This window comes from Tachypleus tridentatus, chromosome 6, assembly GCF_004210375.1.
Source record: "Tachypleus tridentatus isolate NWPU-2018 chromosome 6, ASM421037v1, whole genome shotgun sequence".
Lineage (NCBI taxonomy): Eukaryota > Metazoa > Arthropoda > Merostomata > Xiphosura > Limulidae > Tachypleus > Tachypleus tridentatus.
The window spans coordinates 134887509-134902825 of record NC_134830.1 but is presented as its reverse complement, the minus strand read 5'-3'; the positions used below and the strand labels follow the sequence as shown (position 1 = coordinate 134902825).

At 36.3% G+C, this 15317-nt stretch overlaps 1 protein-coding gene across 3 annotated transcripts in view; it reads left to right on the top strand.

Moving 5' to 3' along the window:
• The first annotated feature begins 1099 nt into the window (after window positions 1-1099).
• LOC143253736 (E3 ubiquitin-protein ligase DTX4-like) overlaps window positions 1100-15317 on the top strand; it is a 75956-nt gene continuing 61738 nt past the window's right edge. For 2 of the 3 annotated variants that reach the window (XM_076508045.1, XM_076508047.1), the window contains exon 1: window positions 12574-12722. The gene's annotated coding sequence lies outside the window, so the exon portion shown is untranslated. Of the gene's footprint in view, window positions 1118-12573; window positions 12723-15317 lie in introns of those variants that run through there. The other variant, XM_076508046.1, reaches the window with a different exon arrangement.

Genomic DNA, 15317 nt, shown 5'->3' with positions numbered 1-15317 from the left:
ACCAAAGCTAATATGTATTTGTCATTTTAAATCAACCAGAGCTACCCGCTAATGTATGTATTTATCGGTTCTTCTGTTCAAAACCCTGCAATAAGTTAAATGTACATGACACATCCGTTTGGGGAATGATACCCCTGTAACACAGCAGAGAATGGTTCTTAGGGGGTACATTAATGCCGAACAAAAGAATTAAGTCGGCGGGACCAAAGTCTGATGATTAATGCTAACTTCTCCTTGCACGCGGTATGGGTTCTGCCTGCACGTTTTAGCGTTCTTCACGTGGTTTAGCTCTCCTCTTCTATACTGCTTCAAGCAGACCTTCCCACACGTTCTAAATCCTCGTCGAGGTCGGGAAAAAGAAAGCCAAGTCTTCCGGCGGTGGCAACGTCCTAAGTCGGCGCTGGTTGGAGTGATAGTTGCCGTTTGCTTCGTGGTCTCATTTCTCATACGGCGGAAGATAATTAAGGCACATCGTCAGAGATGAGTGAACGTTTCTTTCATTCGTTTCGATATGAAATATTCATCAGTACGACAACCGGTTTCGTTACCTTCCATTCTGCTGCCTCTATCATGTTAAGTTCGACAAACCGATTCGTACGAAACTTGTGATTACTTATGTAGGCCTAAAAATAAAATAAAAAAATAAAATAATTTGGGCGTTTCTTCTGAAAGATCCAGTACAAGTCTTCAGCGTTTTCCACTATAAAACAGACTCGCGAATTCTGGCTAATCTTTGACTTCCTTTGGTTTATTAATTTAAACTATCTATCTATCTATCTAAGTAACATAGATTTCTAAGTAGGTTTAATTTCCAGAACTGTAAAAACACGCATCACAGGCGGAACAAGTACCAAGTGCCTTACTAAGCCGCGCTAACAGATTTTTTCACGGAACTCACACCAGATTGTGCACCCGATATATTTTGATTTCTCGCCGACAGACAGCTGCACGACATTCCGAAGAATACAGTACAGCCGCGTTCATTTATCTCAAGCCGATCCAAACACAGTGACACTGTCAAGGGCATAAGCGAAGGTACGGAAGGACCGACTGATCATACGATATCTCCGAGACAGATTTACCTTTATCTCCCGCTGTTTCGACACCGTGAAAGCCGGTAAGTTTGATCCAGTAGACACAGTAGTGTTGTTTCAAGGACTTCACTTTTACGTCCCCTCAAATTCTGGTCAACTAAACAAAACAGAGGAAAAGTGTTGTACACAGGCTGTTAGGAGAGTGTTGTACACAGGCTGTTAGTAAAGTGTTGTACACAGGTTGTTGTTATCAGCACAGACTACATTTTTAATTTTATTACCTCTTAACATGTACAAATCATCTAAGACCTAGTCTTTTACATTTTAACCCTAATTTCTAACATTTTTCATATTTAATAGCTAGAATTATAGGACTAGAGAACGCAAATGCACCCTTAGACAAGGTAAAAACCGTCTTCAACAAAAAGTTTTATTTTTCATATAGAGTGGTTGACCTATGGAATGGGTTGCGTTTGGTTGTTTCGGAAGCAGTGCATTTGAGTGAGTTTAAAAGACAGCATGATAGATATATGAATGATAAAGGCTGACTTTAATTATTTCTTTATTTAATAGTTTTAGTTTGGTTTAGAGGATGGGACAACCGAGATGATCAACCAGTGCCTTGTTGTCCCTAAACATTATGCTATGTTGTGAATCTGTATAAGTATATATAAATAGCTGTTATATGAGAACTGTGGAAGAAAACAAAGACAAATGTACGTTTCACAAATAATTCATTTATTAACCACCACCGTTTCGCCTGTAAATACATCCTCTTGACTTCACTGAGGAAACCGTGCTCAGCAATAAAAACAAGTGCTTTTGAAACGTACAACAATCTTTGTTTTCTTTCTATCCCTCAATTCTGTAATCATGGAGTTTCACCAAGTACCAACGGTTTCGAGTATCAGTTATGGCTGTTACATCGCTTCTTTCTAGATATGCATTTATTAATTATCTTATTAAACAAACAATACCTTATTTTCTAGTTTATAACTTGTATATTGGTTTTAACATAAACCGTTAGTTTCCCAGACTTGTATTATTACAGTCATGAAACAGTTTATATCCATCCAACTGATACAAATTTAGTTCGTTTTTTACCTATCTCAGTCAGAATCAATATATGCACTTTGTTTTCCATCTTGCACGTTATTAATTGAATCTACTCGAATTTATCCGTAATCATTTCTCTAATTAGTCTACTTCATTATTCCTCTGACAAACAACATTTATGTTTCTCTGAGTAAATTGAGACAAACATAAATTCCGTATAAAAATTTTCACGCTAAAACGTTTATCGTCAATTCAAGTTTTAGGCCTAGGTTAACATAATTTTGAATTCATACAATAAATGTTAAGACTGTCGCTGAAATTTTTTAATGTTATCATCATGAATATTTTCTAAAAAGTACACTTGCATTTTCGCGCGTTTTCCTTCTCCTGTTTCTTCAAACCAGTGCCTTTTTTTACGTCTTCTTCACTTAGACAACAAGCCAATGCGCACTTTATCTGTGCATTTTTTTCTTTTACACATAGAAAAAAAAATGCGCACCCACCTTATTAAATTATTATCGAAAGGAAATATTTCTTTTTATTTATATTTTACTTTACATGTGTATTGTATGGTTTTTTATTTGTTTTTATTTTTATTTTTTACAAACATTTGCTTTCATTTTCGCGCGGCCAGGTTGTTAAAGAACTCGACTCGTAATCCGAGGGTTGCGGGTGCTCGCCCTTTCAGCCGTGGGGGCGTTATAAAGTACCGTCAATCCCACTATTCGTTGTAAAAGAGCAGCTTGGGAGTTGACGGTAGGTGCTGATGACTAACTGCCTTCCTTCTAGTCTTACACTGCTAAATTAGGGAAGGCTAGCGCAGATAGCCCTCGTGTAACTTTATGCGAAGTTCAAAACAAACTGATGATTTTCACGATGTGTTATTTTCCAGAAGTCTTCCCTACAGCATTCTCGAAATCCTTACTTTAGGTTCGAATAACATTAAAAATTTTGACAGCATTTATTATTCGTGCTTCGAGAAAACATAACATTTTTTGTATTAATCAATACAGAGATTGAGTACTTATATTAAAACGATTTTGGAACCTCACCACGTCGTTGCTGTCTATGTCGCCACGTCTAGTTATGCTTCATCTAATGACCTTTGCAAAAACTATGAGGCGTAAAGCTGTTACGTTAAAAGCACACCTCTTCTACAGTTGAGTTTCTATAATCCATTTAGTGTACGAGGACAACGGTTTCCTGGCGCTCGTTTCAAAAGTATGATCGCACAGAAATCGATAGGTGCTGCGTCCAACCACTTGAAAGGTATGTCTTCAGAGTGAAAGAAAAACACGTACGTTATAAAAATCAATTTAACTCAAAAATACGATACTTTGTAATCCAAGCACTTTCTAAAGGTGGAACTTTCTTCTTCGAGGTCGATTCATTCTTCAGTTTCTCGCGGTGTGCAACGGTTAAAGTGTTATCTCGTGGAATCAACTTGTGTATACGAGGTTTTTGTCGCTTTTAAGATGGACAGTCTTCTTGATTATGTTGTTTACCATTTTCCTGGACTGTGGACAGATTTTAACACTAACCTTTGAGTTAGTGAATTCTCACTTATTAAAAGTCACCACATTTTGCTCATCACGGCTGGGATAATTTATTGCAACTCTCTTTTTGAATGGTCCTGGTACTCCAAGTTGATACACATTCTTTTGTTTTCAAATATCATAAGTATAAAGAATAACCCAGTCTTGGAAATTCTAAATCCCCGATCTGAACATATCTTGATAATCTGAATGCTATGAATATTTTGAGTCGAAAAGTGCTGTTAAACAAACACTCTTTCTAAAAGCGATCCATTTTCGGTGGCACCACACTACTTACGAAACGCCAAACAATATCAAAATATGGTTCTGATACATTCCGTTCTGACTTTATAACAGCTATAGTTGTCTTGTAACTTGCTAATTTGCATATTCAAAATCGTTTTAATATGACATACTCAACCTTGTACTGCGCATGCACCATAATAAGTGAAGATGCTTACAGACACGAGGTGGTTCTCAGTATGAGGTTATTGAAATCTCTTATACCCTGCTTAATAGTCCTCATAATTAACCTTTTAAACATTCATGAGCCATATGTTAAGCCTGGTGAGATTTGTCCATCAATTGTGTAGTCGGAAATTAGAACCACTGTTATTTTGACCACGAAAGATTGTTAAATCACATTTTAAGCTTGGTGACCCTTGTCCATTCGGGAGTTGCAAACTAGAATCACTACGATCTTGACCACAGGCCATTGGCAAGGCAACCGTTTTTACTCGTGTTTATTCATAATGCAGCTATAAATAATAGCCACTGTGATTATTGATCACAGGACATTTATAAGCATGTGTCAAGTTTGATGACCCTTGTCCGTTCATTACTTATAAATTATGACCACCATGCTTTTTGAGACTGACCATCTGAAGTCGGATGTTTTTTTTCCTTACGTTTGGTTTTCACCAAAAGCAACTGAAAATCTCATGACTTCCTGCTTCTAATCTTATGACTATTTAGAATTAATAACAACATTCGAACGACAAATTTATAACTATAGCTTTGAAACTTGTCTTAATGTTCGTTATCAGAAAGATGTGTATTCAAGTCGCAGCAGAGAAGAAAGATATTGGGTTATTCGAAAGATTATCCAGTAAAGTTAATAAACGATTCCAGTTGCAAGTATCATTAGTTCAAAGGATAAATTATAGCTCGGCAATAACAGGAGGAACGTGTAGTTGGCAGGTGAAAAGTACTGAAAAGAATACTGAAGACAGACTGTGCGACTGGATGTTGCTGGAAGGAAATGACTTGCATCTAAGAATGATTCGAACGTCGGACCCAGTTAAAACAAAAATCACGTTCTAGCAATTATCTCCGTCAGATGGCGCTTCGCATAGTACAGAATTGCACCTCATCAAACGGAAGAATCGAGAAACGAAGATAAGGAGACATTACAGAACGTTGCAGACCGTCAACAACATATGATTCTCTTCATTTCAAACTGAAATGAAATTTTTGTGTATGGAACTTTAAGAAGAGCTACATGAGAGCTATTTGGGCTAGTTTTGTTTTTTGTTTTAGAATTTCGCCCAAAGCTACACGAGGGCTATCTGCGCTAGTCGTCCCTAATTTGGTAGTGTAAGACTAGAGGAAAGGCAGCTAGTCATCACCACCCACCGTCAACTCTTGGGCTATTATTTTACCAACGAATAATGGGATTGACAGTAACGTTATAATGCCCCATGGCTGAAATGGAGAGCATGTTTGATGCGACGGGGACTCGATCCCGCGACCCTCAGATTACAAGTAGAGCGTCCGAACCACCTGGCCATGCTGGGCCATTTGTGCTAGTCACCCCTAATTTTAAAGGCTCAAGGCAATTGGTCAAACAACACCCACTACCATCTCTCGGAATTGATCGTAATTGTAACACCCTCTGGCTTAAAGGACGAGCACGTTCGGTGATGGATATTCACCCCGAGACCAGCAGTTTGAGAATCAAAGGCCCAAATTACCAAACCATGGCAACCCGAAACTGATATTTTATTAAAAAATATGTAAGATATCAATATAATATGTCTGTTGTGTTTCTCCAGTTTCTCCAATAAGAACAAATTTATTACAAAATGGTCACTCACTCAGGAGCTGACAACTAGCTTTCTCAGATTAATAGCGCCATCTGTCGTAATGGATAAGTCATACCAACACCTAAGATATTACTGAACTAATAATTTATAACAGGTAAACCAGGAAAATGCGACACTACAAAGTAGTGGTTCAGTGGTGGACTTTGTCACCTTAAGTCTAGAAATACACTCGAAGTTTGAGATTTACGCTTTATTCTAACACAAACTGAGATACTGCCCTTTGTCTGGGTTATGTTTGTTTTTGAATTTCGCGCAAAGCTACAAGAGGGCTATCTGCGCTAGCCGTCCCTAATTTAGCAGTGTAAGACTAGAGGGAAGGCAGCTAGTTATCACCACCCACTGCCAACTCTTGGGCTACTCTTTTACCAACGAATAGTGGAATTGATCGTAATATTATAACGCCCCCACGGCTGAAAGGTCGAGTATGTTTGGTGTGACTGGATTATGAACTTAGAAGAAATGTGTGGATGGATGCTATGATAAATAATATAAAAATTCTAATTTTCGTGCAGTTTAATTATGACATAAGATATTACTGCACTATTCATTATAACCTCACCAATAGTTTTGTATAAGAACTCAATATCTATGTACTTAAAATATATTACACATCATGCGATGGTCAAGCTATCTTTGTATTAAGAGGTATCAGACAAAGTAATGACGGTAAGGGTACTTTCTGTTACTCGCTTTCAATATCCAGCTCTTATTGTCCTTCCACAGTGTTTCACCTGATTAATTAACTGATAATAATCGGCTGCAGAAGTGTCTTACAGGTCGAAGTTGAAAGGTCACGGGTCAAAGTAAGAAGTGGATATACCACAAGAAATGGTTTTTCATATCAGCCTTATGGTGGCTGTTGGAGTAGAAAGTTCTGTTGAGTTTGTGTTATTGCAACGCACGATAGTGTCTTTATGTATACAATTTTTTGTGTATATGTACGTGGTGCCATCTATGAATTTAGTTAACATTAACTTACGCCAAGGATAATAAATGCTCAACAACTATAATAATGGGAATAGAGGGGCTCTTAACCCCAATAGCATACCCCTTGTCCCAAACTATCATCCTACAAAGTTTGATTGAGATTGGCCCAGCGACTTAAGTGTAGTTAGATAATGAACAAACAAACAGACAGACAGACACGTAGATTTTATATATATATATAAAGATTGACAAATCATAAACTACACATAGAAAACTTTTTGGACTTTTTAAGAGTAAAATTACCATGTTCATTTAGGTCTATATATGTTTATTATAACGTCTAAATTAAAGCCCATAAAAATAATTTACACTAGAGCCTGCATCAGAGTAAGTAGGAGCTGTTTATATCAGCGTAATAAATGTTAATATTGATTTATTCGAACAAAAGCTTAGTACATGTTTCGTAGACGCCCATATAGAAAATATATTTAAATTTTAATCATAAAATCAGAGAATAAAATCGATGGCTTTGAAGGTAATTTGTGTGTTTCAGAATTTTGTGTAAAACTACACCAGGACTATTTTTTTGCATAGTCGTCCCTAATTTTCTAACTATAGGTTACGTCGAAGGCAATAGTAAACAACACTTAGTGCCAATTCTTGAGGTACTCTTTTATCAGATTGAATGATGGGATTTCACTGTCACTGTTGTTGAGCAACATGACCCCAAACGTGTGGAGCGCATTTCTGTGGCAACTGGTCGTCAAACGTGAATTTCACTTAAATTCACAATTCGGTCATGAGAATTGCTGAGCCACACCTGGCTCCTTCAATATGGTAGTGTTCAGCTGTGCGTTTTTGTTTTGTTTTTTTCTGATGCTAACTTTCGGTGTCTTATTTCATTTCATCTTAAGATGTTACGTATACGATAGAAGAAAAAGACCAACTTAAATAAGTGTTTAATGTTTCGTAGAAGCTGTTTCAACAGGTTTGGGTTGTAGCTGATAAAATTGCAGATAGGTAAACAGATAGGCAAATGCTTTGCCCTTTAATATCCAGCTTCCGTGACAGAAATTTTGAACATGGCCGCACGAATATCAAAGTTTGTCACGTGACCTTATCAGTGTACAGCAGCTGGCCCTAAATAAGGCTCACGTTTGTTAATTCAGTCCAGCTTACCAGTCGTGCTTATCATGGCAAGACGATAAAAGCAGAACTTCACACTCACGAGATGCAAATATCGACGAGTTGCGTAAGGTACAGTTTTGCTGACTGGTTCTCAGCTGTGAAAGAACAACGTTCATTGGCTAACCGTGACCGTCCTTATGAAAATAACTGACACTTTGCGTGGTGTGTCACGCTGATAAGAGTAAAACGACTGAAAATTTCGTAGAAAATTGATTTTGCACATATACAGATATCCTGAGATTTGCATGCAGACCAATCACAAACATTTAAACGTTAACTAAAATGATGTCTTATATGTTTAACCCCTCCCTTCCTCCTGGAAACAATCAACTTAATATTCGTTTTTTTTATATTACTGCTGTATACAATTTTAAAACGCAAAAATAATACCTTCATAAAACCTTTCGGAAATATTTTAAAGATAACGTAATCATGTTTTTTTAAAAACAAATATTAAATTTTCAGTTTTTGTAATCGTAAAAATTACGTGTGTATGTTTAATACTTTGGAGTTCCCCTAGTGGCAGAGCGAAATGTCTGCGGACTCATAACCGTAGAAACTGGGTTTCGATACCTGTGGTGGGCAGAGCATATGTTTGTTTAACTACAAACAATAGTGTGTAAATAAACCATGTGTTAACTGGTTTAACATCGTATCTAATTTCACGTTACAACATTTCGTTACTTCTGGAAAGTAGTACTTCTAGGAAACAAAGATTTTCGTCCAGTTCTCAAAGGCAGTGGCAAAACCCCTTTTAAGAAAATATAAAACTTAGTAAAGAGTCACTCTGTATCAAGAGTTTTGCAAGATAACATCGCCGCTTCGAGAGTTATTCACAGTGCGAACATCCGAGAGAAGTAAAAAATAGGTGAGAGAAGTTCAACCGAACATCCTAGAGAGGTAAAAATAGGTAGGAAGAAGTCCAACCAAATATCCTAGAGGTAAAAATAGGTAGGAAGAAGTCCAACCGAATATCCGAAAAAAGTAAAATATAGGTAGGAAGAATTCCAACCGAACATACGAGAGAAGTAAAAAATGGGTAGGAAGAATTCCAACCGAACATACGAGAGAAGTAAAAAATGGGTAGGAAGAAGCCAAACCGATCACTCGCTTTGAAAAATGGTGAATCGAATGTATTTATTTTTAATAATTTTAGCGACTTGTCTGCTAAATTAATTTAGAGGAATGTATTCATGTCATTAAGGCTACGTATTCTTCAAATCATAAATAATTTAAAAACAAAAGATTCACAAAGTGGGGAGTAAGAGAAATGTCAAAACAACATACATGCAAACTAAACCAAACTTACAATGCTGCCATATTGCCAATTTATTTTTGTATAGCTTACATGAAAATGGGTAATCACTTATCAGGAACTGACTATCAGATAACTAGTTAACCCCGTAGTTAGCCAGATGTTTTCCACAAAACCATTTTAAATTTAAAGAGACAAAAACAAATAAATACTGTCCCAATTATATCATATTTTAATTGCCGCTTGTAAAAGATGAAAATAAAAAATAAGATGTTGAAATATGCTCTCAAGATTCTCATTTAATCAGTGTATGTATAAAGTAAAAATAACACTGAGTTATCTACGCCAGACTTTAATTAACGCTTCAGGCATAAAACTTGTGTAACTTCCAAAGATAAGTGGCATAAAATACGAACGAATTTAATGTCAGTGATAACTACGCTAGCTCTTTAGAAAATGTATAAAACTATGTCTAAACTGTATACTACTATGATCTCTACTGAGCTACTCTGTAGAGTTTTATAGTTCATAGAACTGAAAACAATTATATTGAATCATATAAGTGTTTACAATCCTGTGTTACCTACTAAGCTGTTTATAAAAACGTCTACAGACGTTCACAGAATTGAAAACAATTCTACTGAATTATATAAAAATGTTTACAATCCTGTGGCATGTATTAATCTGTTTATAAAAATCTACAGAAATTCATAGAACTGAAAAACAATTACTGTATTTCTTGGCGTCGAAAACGCTATTTTTTCCCAAAATAAATCTTAAAAAAATTTACCCTGCGTCTTCCAAGCCGAAGGTTACGTTGCTCATAGGCCTAAACCTAAGCCTAGAAGAAGCATTTCGATACTAGACGGTAATCCAAGCCCCTCTATATGACCCAGAATGAAATGTATAAGTTACTTAGTATTATATAAATAAATAAACAAGGTAATTATAAATGATCACAAAATTCATTGACACTTCCACAGTAGACTAAAGTAAACCAGTCGATGATCTAATTTGTCTGTTTTCCATCAAATAACGACATTTTTACTCACCTCAAACGATCTTGATATTACGATAACATTACAAGAACATAATGGCAGCCATTTGCAAAATATCGTAACTTTTATGATCAATTGTTGTGTAATAATTTCAAATAAACCTGTTCTCAGTAATAGTTCAGCTGAAACAAATTTCTTAACACAGCCCATATCATGGCTTCTACAAAAAAAAAGTATTTTTAGAATAGGCTTATAATAACGTTATTAGTGATAATAATACAGATATTTCAGTTGTAATACAAGGTATACACTTTCAAAGGTAGATATGATAAGCATATAGCTTACATAAAACGAGAAGTGGGCAACAGGATTTATGTACTACAAGTCACGAAACAATCCACAACAGATTGGTGGAAGTACTGCTACCTTATTCTTATGTTTATCTTTTTCTTTTTTTTTCAAAATTTAGCTAATCAAAATAGGGGGCGTCTTCGACGCCGGCACATACGGTATGTTTAATTATATTAGACTATTACAATCCTATGTTACCTATTGAGCTGTTTATAAAGACTTGTACAGAAGTTCTTAGAACTGAAGACAATTCTAATGGCTCTACAAATCTTTATAGAAAAATAATATTTTTTGTATAATTAAGATATTTGAATTTGTAGAGTGTAATTTTTAGTAATTCTGTAGTATTCTTCTACTGATATCCTTTTTCACCGACATTTCTAACATTTTATGTGGGTGAAATATGTGAAAATTCAAAACGGGTTGAAAATTCACCAACGTGCATCGTGATACCTATTTGCACCTATCAAATGATAATGCATTCATTCCTACATATATTCTATTAACAGTAAACATTGACAGCAAGTATTTCTAAAGTGTGAAATTTGTATGTAAATGCGGAACAGGCCGGTTTGTTTCGTTTTTGTTTTGTTTTGAATTTCGCACAAAGCTACTAGAGCGCTATCTGTGCTAGCCGTCCCTAATTTAGCAGTGTAAGACTGGAGCGAAGGCAGCTAGTCATCACCACCCACCGCCAACTCTTGGGCTACTCTTTTACCCACAAATAGTGGGATTGACCGTCACATTATAACGCTCCCGCGGCTGAAAGGGCGAGCATGTTTAGTGCGACCGGGATTCGAACCCGCGACCCTCGGATTACGAGTCGAACGCCTTAACACACTTGGCCATGAACAAGCCGGACATTAACTGATAAAACACGACCCTCGGTAAATTACACAGTGTACTACACGTGAAATCAATACCTAAGAAAAATGAAATGCGCAACTTTTTACATGTTACTTTGTGCATCAGTATTTCACGTTACTGAATGTGTTAAGTGTATAACCAAGGTCTTTACAACTTGTCCCTTTAATTATTTTAATTAATCTTTATTATTAACCCTACATATAGACCACAACCATATTATAAGAACGTTACAAACACAAATAAACGTACAAAAATCCACAATAGACCACAGTCACATTATAAGAATGTTACTATCATATATTAGTAAACGTACAAAAATCCACTATAATAGACCACAATCCAATTATATGAACGTTACAAATGCATATTATTAAACATACAGAAACCCACTACAATAGGCGACACTTATCAAAGAACGTTATAAACTCATAGTAGTAAAAGTGAGTGTTGAGAACCGCTGACATAAGAGACAAACAGGTAAACAAGAAAATTAAATTACATGGAGAACATGAGCATCAGGAAAACATGATGTGGTAAACGAACTATTATACACAGATATTCCTACAAGTTCATTTGCATCAAATCATAACAGAAATTATTTGTGGGTAAAGTAGAAGCTATTAATTTAATACTCGCAGATATCACATTACATTATGCATAGTAATCTGTATTTGTTTAGAGATTAAAGTTAACAGTGCACGTGCATACAAAAAACGATTTTTTTAAATGTTAAATTAGGAAGAACTGTGTCAAATAATTTAGGTATGCCCCTCAGTAAAAGGTTATATCCACATTACATCCAAAAGTGGAACAGTGGCAGGTCTATAGGATTTACGATGCTAAAATTAAGAGTTCGATTCCTTTCCATGGACACAGCAGTTTGCCCGATGTGGCTTTGCTCTACAGATACATACACAAACGCACATATGTCTCTCTGTCGTCCATATGTATTTATTTCATGAGTAAAAAAGAAATAGTTTGATCACGTTCTACCGTCAGAAAGATGAAACTGACGAAAGCACACGAGATGCATAAAACAAAAACAATCTGTAATCACGTATTCATTGTCACTGCTGAGGAAGTAAGTGGTTGGTTAAGATATTTGATCTGGGCCTCCCTTATCCAATCTGTTTTTGTGGCAAAAAGAAAAAAAAAAGAAAAAAATATTGGATTTCAGGGGAATTATTTTTTTTCTCTATAGAGTGTGTGTGGGCTGAACTACGTGAAGACATTCTTAAATGACGTACCTGCCAGGTCCTGTTGACACTGTCTCGAACAGGAATGTTCGTGTACATGAACTTGTATCAACAGCTCCTATAGCCACGCACAGTTCGTTTGATTTGTGATACGATAAACCATATAGACGCACAGAGACGTTAGTGTTTATTTAAGACTCAAGAAGCGAAGTAAGTCTAAAAATAATCAGTTTTTTTTTGTGTGTTTTTTCAGGCACTAATATGCACTTCTCAGTACATTGAATGTAATGAATCAGGTTTACCCAAAACCAAAATAACAACTCTATGTTTTTGTTAATTGTACGATGCAAATACCATATAAAAACATTTGTATTTATTTACTTATTTATAATGTCTTTGAAATACAGTTTTAAAAGATTCGTTTTAGTGTCTTCAACCTGGATGACTAGTATAATATATATGGGCATAAATGGCCAGGTTTAAGGCCTTAGACTGCACTATAGCTAATCCCTTGTTTAAAACTGCTGACCAAATGGAAAGCAACCAATCAACATTACCATGCCTATGCGGCTATTCTTAACCAAACAATGGAATCGATTAATGTGGTTATGACGCCGCCATTGAGGAAAATTCGGGGCGTGTTCAGTGAAATATTGCAGCCCGAACCTTGGCCATTGTGATTGTTTACCACTAGATAAATCAGGATTCATAAAATCTTAAATACCATATAAGAGCTTTTTTAATTACAAAATTACACAATAAGCTATCTGTGTTCTGCCCACCGCGGGTATCGAAAACAGATATTTGGTGTTATAAGCTCTCATTCTTACCCCTTAGCCGCCAAGAGGGGGGTAGGCTCAAGGAAACAGAAACAGTTGATAAAGGCATGGACGAATATTTAGGCTCAAGATTAAGATAGACTACTTTAAGAAAATAGGTTGCAAAAGATAGGTTAGCACAAATTATACTATAATGGAACTCTTGCTTATATGATACTGGAAAAACGTTTTTATTACTCGATGTGCAACCACCAACTTCGCGAAATTTTTATCCTGTGTGCATTTAGATTTGCAATGGGGGGTCACGATTTTCCCGTTTAGGAAGACATATTTCATGTACCTCGTATTTGGAAAATTTCAAATATTTTACCCCTCCCCTCAAACATTTCTAGCAACGCCACCGTATGTGTGTATGTGTGAAAGACAGAGGACGTTTTTCCCCCTTGAAACATTTTAAGCTGCTATTGTATGTGTGTTTGTTTGTAAAAGGAATATAGAGAAAGGATGTTTTGCCTCCCCTCCCAGAAACATTTATAGCTACGCCACTGAATGTGTGAAAGAGGATGAAGAGGCAAGGTATTTGAAACTTTACGTACATGAAATATCCGTCACTAAACTTGTTTAAACAACAATCGTGTACGTATCAGAAACGCGTTTCCAGTTGATCTTAAAGTAGCGATTTTTTTTTACCACAACTTTCCAGGGGGTTGATACCTTCCCCCGTAGCTACGCCACTACACACATACTTTTCTCATGAGGGTCATAGGCTGTTTGTTTAGTTGTTGTTTTAAAGTAAAGCCACATTGGACTAACGACTGTGTCCACCGAGGGGGATCGAATCCAGAATTTTAGTGTTGTAACCTCGTAAAGTTATCGCTGTTCCACCAGGGGACTCCTGAAGTGGGGGAATCTTCCGATCCTTTGGCCCCTATGCCTACTTCCTTTGAAGTATTTTACAATTTAAACTATTTGATTTCTTTTTTGTTCATCCCAACCAGTGAGGACGCCTGTATAGGTAAGTGAATCATGTCTTATCTTTAAACGCCAATTAGGGCAGTGCAAACATTTTAACAACTTTTTCTCATACAATTTATGAGTAAATTCAGTTAGTTTCTGGCGTATATGTTATACTTGCTGTTTATTTACTTTCTCATAATGATAGTTTTTAAATTTGTGCCACTTTACGTCATATGGTTACAGCTGGTTCACTCTCTTCAACTTGCTTATACCAACTGATTTCTCAGATACTTGATTATTAGGTACGTTAGAAAATGAAGGTCCATTTCTTAAAACATTATAAGTACAAAATAAGAAAGTGCATATAAACAACAACCAAACATGCTCGTCCCTTCAGCCGTGGGGGCGTTATAATGTTAGGTCAATCCTACTATTCGTTGGTAAAAGAGTAGCTCAAGAGTTGGCGGTTGGTGGTGATGACTAGCTGCCTTCCCTCTAGTCTTACACCACTAAATTAGGGACGGCTAGCTCAGATAGTTCTCGTATAGCTTTGCGCGAAATTCAAAAACAAACAAACATCATTCTACTAAATTCTCACTCGGTAAGAATCCGTGATAAAAATCTTGATTTGTGCGCCATCTGTTTCTATGAAAGGGACTATTTATTAATTAAATAAAAGAGAAAAGAGTAAAATTAAAATGTTATTGATGTGAAGCGGATGAGATTCCAAAATACTGATAGTGGGGAGGCGAAGGGGTGACAGATAAATGAGCATGGGGGTGGGTGAAGTTTTCTTTCTTCTCAGTGCAAGTAGGAGGAAACCTATGTATGCTACATTAACAGCTTCTAAGGGTTAACCAGAGATTAGATAACGTTTTGTTGTGTGTATGTGTTTTTCTTATACAGTTTTGCTTAGTAACTGAAGGCATTATACTCTGGGAGATGTAGCTTTTCTTAAACTTTTTTTAGTGAACCAGTGATTGTAATAACCGCCGTCATGGGCCTCGGGGAAAAACTCCCCTCATCTGACTAGTTTTAGCAATAATGCCGCGTGTACTTACAGGTGGTT